The sequence below is a fragment of the Pantherophis guttatus genome, chromosome 1, assembly GCF_059756535.1.
Source record: "Pantherophis guttatus breed Tessera chromosome 1, ASM5975653v1, whole genome shotgun sequence".
Classification (NCBI taxonomy): domain Eukaryota; kingdom Metazoa; phylum Chordata; class Lepidosauria; order Squamata; family Colubridae; genus Pantherophis; species Pantherophis guttatus.
The window spans coordinates 232,621,188-232,628,431 of record NC_142063.1 but is presented as its reverse complement, the minus strand read 5'-3'; positions in this window follow the sequence as shown (position 1 = coordinate 232,628,431).

The following is a 7,244-nucleotide window of genomic DNA, read 5'->3' as shown; positions in this document are numbered from 1 at the left end:
CCAAAAAGCGGTGAAGACTTGGCTTTTCCGGCAGGCCTGGGGCCGTTGATCTCACTGTTGCGATCTGGCGAGATCCGGCCATGAATGGTGTGAATGGGTTTTAATTTTTTTAATGTTTTAATTTTTAATGTTTTTATATATGGTTTTTAAATGCATTGTAAGCCGCCTTGAGTCTTCGGAGAAAGGTGGCATACAAGTTGAACAAATCAATAAATCAATAAATCAATAAATCAATAAATCAATAAATAAGATCAAAGAAAAATTCTCACGGACCTTCCAAGACAGAAATCAGAAAAACTTAGTTTCCATGCAAAAGTGTAGTTGCACTCTCAAGAAAGATCTAAGTAATGTCTTATCACTGGGAAAATAGATCCAAAAACTCTGAGAGAAATCGACAGTTAAGAAATATGAAATATAAATAAGTTAATAATAAAAAGAGTTGGGTAAGGGAGGACATAGACCTTACTGTTCTGAATCTACAGCAGCTGTGATGTCACAGCAAAAGGATTAAGGGTGGAAATATACTTGAGAGATTGCTTAACTATGAACACAAGGCCTGCTCTTGGGGTGATGGCATATAATTGTTTGTAAAATTGAGATTAGGGTCAAACTGAGGATCCTGGATATGTACTGTTTTGGTTACCCTTCTGCAGGATCTCTCCTGAGCTCCTCAAACTCAGTTTTGGACTGATCCCTACCTCTACTGATATCAATGTCTCGTGAGAGATCTGGGAAAGCTTAGTAGCTCATGATCTCCATAACAGCCATGTGCTTATCCCAAATCACCTCTGCCTAATGCATATAGCTGAATATGTGTACTTGAGCTCATTTTTGTCTCAGATAAGTTTATGTGTGATCTGCAATGGAAAATACTCTGAGTTCTTTGCCATGTTTTGATCATTTTCTTGTCCAGGTTAGATTTTACACTACCCAGAATGGACAATTAATATGGCCCTAACAGATTCATAGATACTTGCAACTTTTCCCTAACTCTTAGTAGGCAGTTCAGTTGAGTCTCTTATTGAGAATTGGAATTGGGAGATGCTTGAGGTGAATGCCCTTGAGTGGACTCTTTCTGCTCTCCCTTCCCACAATGGCTACTCGAAGTGAGGTCTGAAGTTCCAATAAAGGAACTTTGTATGAGCTCATGCTGAAGCCGACACTTTGGCAGTAAGAACAAAGAAATATCAGTTTTTATCCATGCTTCTTGCTTCAGCAATTGATCATCCAAAGGCATTATTTACAGAAACTCCAGCCAAGATCAACAGCCAAAACTGTTAATTTTGCACATTTTGCTAATAGTTGCTCAAATTGCCAATTTTCATGAGTGATGCAATGGCTGAAGTGATGCAATGGCTGAAGTAACATCTTTTACTTTGGGCTAGGATTTGTTTTTAGTTATGGACTTGGGTGAAATGGTTAGGTTATTTTCTGATATTAGCTCCATGCCTGTGGTTTATAATCTATATTTCTCCTGGCTCAGTCCACCCATGATTCCTGTGCTCTCTGGCTGTTTTTCACACCTTCCTGGGCAGCTGTCCAACCATGCCAGTTGTTCATTACTGGCTCGAGGAATAAATTCTGAACTGAAAACCAGCTTCACGTGTCTCTTTACATTTACAGATTATCCTCGATTTACAACCAGTTGCTTAGAGACTGTTCAAAATTACGAGAGAACCCCCCCCAAAGTTACTTACAATCCAGTTTCAAAATTATAACCACTAAAAGGCCCCCACAGTTGTTCATCCTTACAACTGACTGCAAGAGCGCTGCAGCGTGCTACCACCACCACCAATCCCATCCAACCGGCCTGCTGGGTCCCCACAGGCCTTTGGCCTCCTTCCCACCTAGCCACTCAGTTACCCAAGGGAGCCTAAAGCTGGGCAGCAGAAGCTATGGTTCTGCTGCCCAGAAAAATCTGGTCCAGTTCCAAGCTGGGAGAAAGGCGCTGGAAATAAAATGGAGGCTGACTGACTACAAGGAAAGAAGATTTATTTGGTTTCCAGAAACTTCAGTGACAGCAGCAATGTTTCTGGGATGACTGACCAAATGGCTGAGTGAGTGGATGGATCTTTATAGGGATCTGATTGAGATGCTCCAGGAGGTTGTGCAATGTAGTGAGCCTTGTGTCTTTTGCTATTCTAATGGTGGTGGGTTAATCCTATTATGTCCTAAAGGTCATGTGCTGCCCTTAGAATTTGAATGGGGGAATGTAGAGGTGATGCCTGCTGCAGCAAAGAAACAACAAAATTGAAACTTTGGATTGTGTTTTTATTACACTGCACATGGTTTGCCCCACTAAGCTTCTTTACTCTGAATCAGCTGAAAAATCTCAAGCAATAATTTAGGTCACCTCATTTTTTTTCTTTTTATTTATTTATTTGTATCCTGCTTTTGTTATTTTTATAAATAACTCAATGCAGCAAAAATATTTCCCCAATAATAACAACAACAACAACAACAACAACAACAACAACAACAACATATTGTCATTGTACGTGTATACACAGTATACTCATACAACGAAATTCACTTAACACCCAAAGACCAGGTCCAACACACATAACAATCCCCAAACACGCACCCACCCACCACAAATTCCCCACCCCTAAACCACCCAAACATTCACACAACAGACCAAGTAATGCTGTCCAACAGCTCACTGGTGATGGCCCTTTAGTTCATTGTTGAGTGCAATTATAGCTCTGGGATAAAAACTATTCCGAAAACGTGTAGTCCAAGTTTTAATTGTTCTGTATCTTCTGCCAGAAGGCAACAGTCCAAAAAGATTGTAAGCAGGATGGGAAGAATCTCTGAGAATGTTATACAACTTCCTCAAACAGCGAGATTTGAAGATGTCGTCCAGGGCTGGTAGCTGGAGCCCGATGATATTCTGGGCAGTTTTAATAATTCTCTGTAGGGCTTTTTTGTCCACTACAGAGCTGCTCCCATACCATGCAAGAACGCCGTATGTCAGGACACTCTCAATGGTGCTGCAATAGTAGGACAGAAGTAGATGCTGAGATAGATTTATCTTACTGAGCATTCTCAGGAAGTACAGCCTGTAATAACTGGGTGAGGTGGATAGGCTGAGAGAGTAACTAGTCCAAAGTCACCCAAACCGACTTTCATGGTTAAGGCAGGACTTGAACTCAGGGTCCCCTACTTTCTAGCCTGGTGCCTTCACCAATAGACCAAACTGGCTCTCACTATTTTTAAAGCCTTGACTTCAAGAGAGTTTGATGCGGGGAGAGGGTGTGTGTGTGTGGAACTCAGACTATTCAAGAGAACTCTAATATTTTACACAATGCAATTGTGTTTTAGTCTTTGCATTGCCACAGGGCTTGGAGATGCAGTTCTCAGCCCCCTTGAACTCTGGGTTAACTGCTAATTCTATCGATGAGGCCACTGCCTGACCATTTGAGTTGCTCACACAATCACTGGAAAAACCTAGGGAAATAGAATTAAGCAATGGCAAACTCCATAGATGTGAAGTCCATCTCCTCTGTGGTTGAGGAGAAATTGCCACAGACAATTATTGGAGCTGCATTTGTTTGTTTCCTTGCACGTTCCTTTTGTCTTGGCAATAAACTGGCTGCAGAAACATAATACTGATATTTGCTGGAAGCAAGGGAGTATTTTCTTTCTCAATCGTATCAACAACGATATCACTTGCAGGCATTAGATTATTTTCTTTCCCCTTTGAACTGTTGCCCAAACCTCATTTCTTGCCAGAAAAGCATGCAAATTTTCCTGATATTTTTAAGAACAGGAAGCTGCCTCAGCCAGGCATGCGACTGTACTATCAACTTGTTACATCAAGCCCCAATCCCAGTTAAATAACAACAGCCCATGGCTATTCACATATAAGCGCTTTAAAGGAATTTCCAGGTCACAATCTGAAGAAAGGATGTATTCACTATTTTTTGATCTCTTACATCTGTGCTGTTTTTAAAAAAATAAAAAAGAAAGGAAATTCTTCAATACGACTTCATGACCATCAACTTCTCAATTTGGTAATTATTAGAGGCCACTGCCCATTGCTCTTATTTCAAATCTTCTGGATTGCTTTCAGAAGGCAAGCATCTCCATTAAATTGGATTGAGAGGAGCATACAGTTTGGAGAGGCATTAATACTTAACAGTCTTTGATATTCATTATGGCAAATTAGAATATGGTAATGCCTTTTGATCTAGTTAAGTCTCCAAATGTCTTTTCCAGATTCATGAATGAGATATTCTGTGGACAAACATGTAGTAGTTTACCTGACTGACATCTTCATTATTTCAAAACATCCTTTTCTGCATTCTACTCATGTGTTCAAGTGCCTAGGCAAAGAGAAGCTTTATGATACATTGGAAAAGTGGGTCTCCCAAAGGTGCTTTTTCAGGAGGCAACTGGCCTTTCTTGTTTTTTTTTTCTTTTGAAGACGTTTCACTTCTCATCCAAAAAGCTTCTTCAACTCTGACAGGATAGTGGTAATCTGCATCCTTTTAGAGGGTCATTGAAGCACTTAGAGATTTATCTGTGTCCTCAGGATCACCTGAGTACTGCTCCTGGTTCCTGTAGTCTGCAATTTTTTCTCTGGAAATCCATTCCTACTCCCACACCATTCAAAGGGTGTTCATCCCAAATTGTATAGTTAAAAGTCCGTAGAGATTCTACAGACTTTTAGCTATACAATTTGGGACAACCATGACCTGGATGACTGAGTACTACTCAGGTGACTCTGAAGACACAGATAAACCTCCAAGTGGTTCAAAGACCCTCTAAAAGGATGCAAATGACGAGCTGTCTGCAAGGAATATAAATCCTTCCATTCCCCACTATCCTGTCAGAGCTGAAGAAGCTTCTTGGACAAGAAGCAAAACGCCTTCAAAAGAAAAAACAAGAAAGTCCAGTTGCCTGCTGAAAAAGCACCTTTGGGACAACCATGACCTGGATGACTGAGAACCTCTACAGAGGTTCTCAGTCATTTATTTATTTATTTATTATTTTATTTTTTATTTATTTATATTTTATAAGTTTTATAAGGGCTTTAGAATGGGAATTTTAAATTCGGCCAAAACTGAATTATTTTAATATGGTTTTTAAATTTGTTTTGTATACTGTTTATTATGGCTGTTCACCATCCTGCTTCCTTCGGGAGAAGGGCGGTATAAAAATATAATATAATAAAATAAATAAATAAATAAATAAATTTATTGAAAAGTGGGCATTTGATCTTGCTGCCTAGGAACATTTCTATTGTCAGCTTTCTAGAGAAGTGGTGCAGATGGATCCTGCAAACGTACAATCCATTCTTATATGGCAGGCATCCAGAAAGGTTAAAAATATCCAACTTTCAGGGGTTTTGCCAACTTTTACACATGATTCATGGTTCAGTTTCTCAAGTGCTCAGATTGGCTAACTCAGCTCTTGAAAAAGGAATGCCAACTTAACTGCCCTACTCAAGAACAAACAATCTTTCAGGATTTGAAACTGGCTTTTTTTCTCCCAGTCTCTGTGGCATCATCTGGCTCCCAGATGCCCCTTTTTGTGCAAAGTGATGTGTCAAATTCTGCTTTGGGTGTTACTCTGTCACCCTGTGCAATTTATTTTAATCTCCTGCCAGCTGAATCTTCAGTAAAGAGTTGCTACTAATAATCAATGTCATAGTTCAGCAAAGAAGACATTTTTACAGGGAGTGGTCCACCCATACAAATACAGAGAGATACAAGAATTGGAATAAATTTGGGGACTTCCAGTGGCACCGCAGGCGCTGACAGACGCTCCTTTCAGACCGTCAGCCCCGCGATTTCGTTAAAACTGCCAAGACAGCGCAAATCAGCTGTCTGGCTTGGAAACCTTCCCCTCGGGAGAAGAGAGGAAGGCGAGCATCCAGACAAAGGTAGAGCTCCCCAAATGCCCTAGGAGCAATTCTGGGACTTGGAGGGTGAGAGCTCCCTGGTAGTTCGACTGAGCTCCGAATCCGAGGCTTTTCTGCTTCAAGCAGAACAAGATGCCATGACCACCCCTGCAATCAACATTCAGATTCAAAATAAGCTTAAAGCAGGCAGAACAAAAACAGGAGTCCTAGCAACTGTAAGTACTGAACTTTAACTCTGTGTCTATACTTCTTCCTTCTAAGAGTTTTAAAACGAAAGCAAAAATGGTGCCTCAACTGTAATAGGGCGTGAAAGTGAAAGTTATAGTGAAAGTGATAGTTAACATCGCTAGCGCTTCTGAGGCTGTTTAAGATTACTGGGTTCTACAACAAAGAAAGAAAGATTTAAAGTGGAAAGACTACAGTTTGGACTTTAAATAAACTATAATACTTAAAAAAGATTTTAAAATATTTGGATTTATTGATTTGGTTGCTGTAGGAAGTATAAATTGAAAGCTAAAAATGGCTTCTAAGCAAATAAAATCTGGCTTTAAAAGTGCTGGAGGATCACCAGCACAACCATCAAAACTACAATCTTTGTCTACTTCAAACCCACAAATATTGACTTTGGAAGTTCTACAGGAATCTCTGCAGGACGCTTTGAAGCAACAAACTTCTTTTTTAGAGGGGAAAATTAAGGGAGTGTCTGAAGAAATGGCTAAAATTAAAGAAGTTATACAAATTCAGAATAAAGAAATAAGAGAAGACATAGTAATGGCATTTCAGGGTCTGGCAAAACACATTGAATTGTTGGATGAAAGAGTAGAAGAAATTAATCAGTCCAATTTGAATTTGGAAAATAAAATGGATGAAGTTCAGACCAAGGTGGATAGGGCAGACGATGAAGTGGTGATGTTACAGTATAGAGCGATGGAATTTGCCCTGAGAGTAAGAGGTCTGAGAGAACACAATCGAGAGAACTTGAGAGAGATCTTTGCAGAGGCTTTTGCAAAGATAACTGGGGAGCAACAAGCAGATCTCTCATTGCAAATTGACAAAATATATCGTGTTAATTCTTGGTTTGCCAGACAGAATCAATTGCCAAGAGACATTGTGATTTACTTTACAATGAGGAGGACCCGAAATGAAATTTTACAAGTTTTCTATAAAAATAAACTTCAAATTGCAGGACAAGAGGTTTTAGTGCTGAAATAAATTCCCCCAAAAATGTTGAGAAGCAGAAAGGAGTTTGCTTTCTTGATGGATGAACTTAGAAATTGACAGATTCAGTTTAGATGGGATGTTCCAGCTGGACTGGTGGTGAATTATATGGGAGAAAGGTATTGCCTTAACACAATTTGGAAGGCAAGAGATTTTT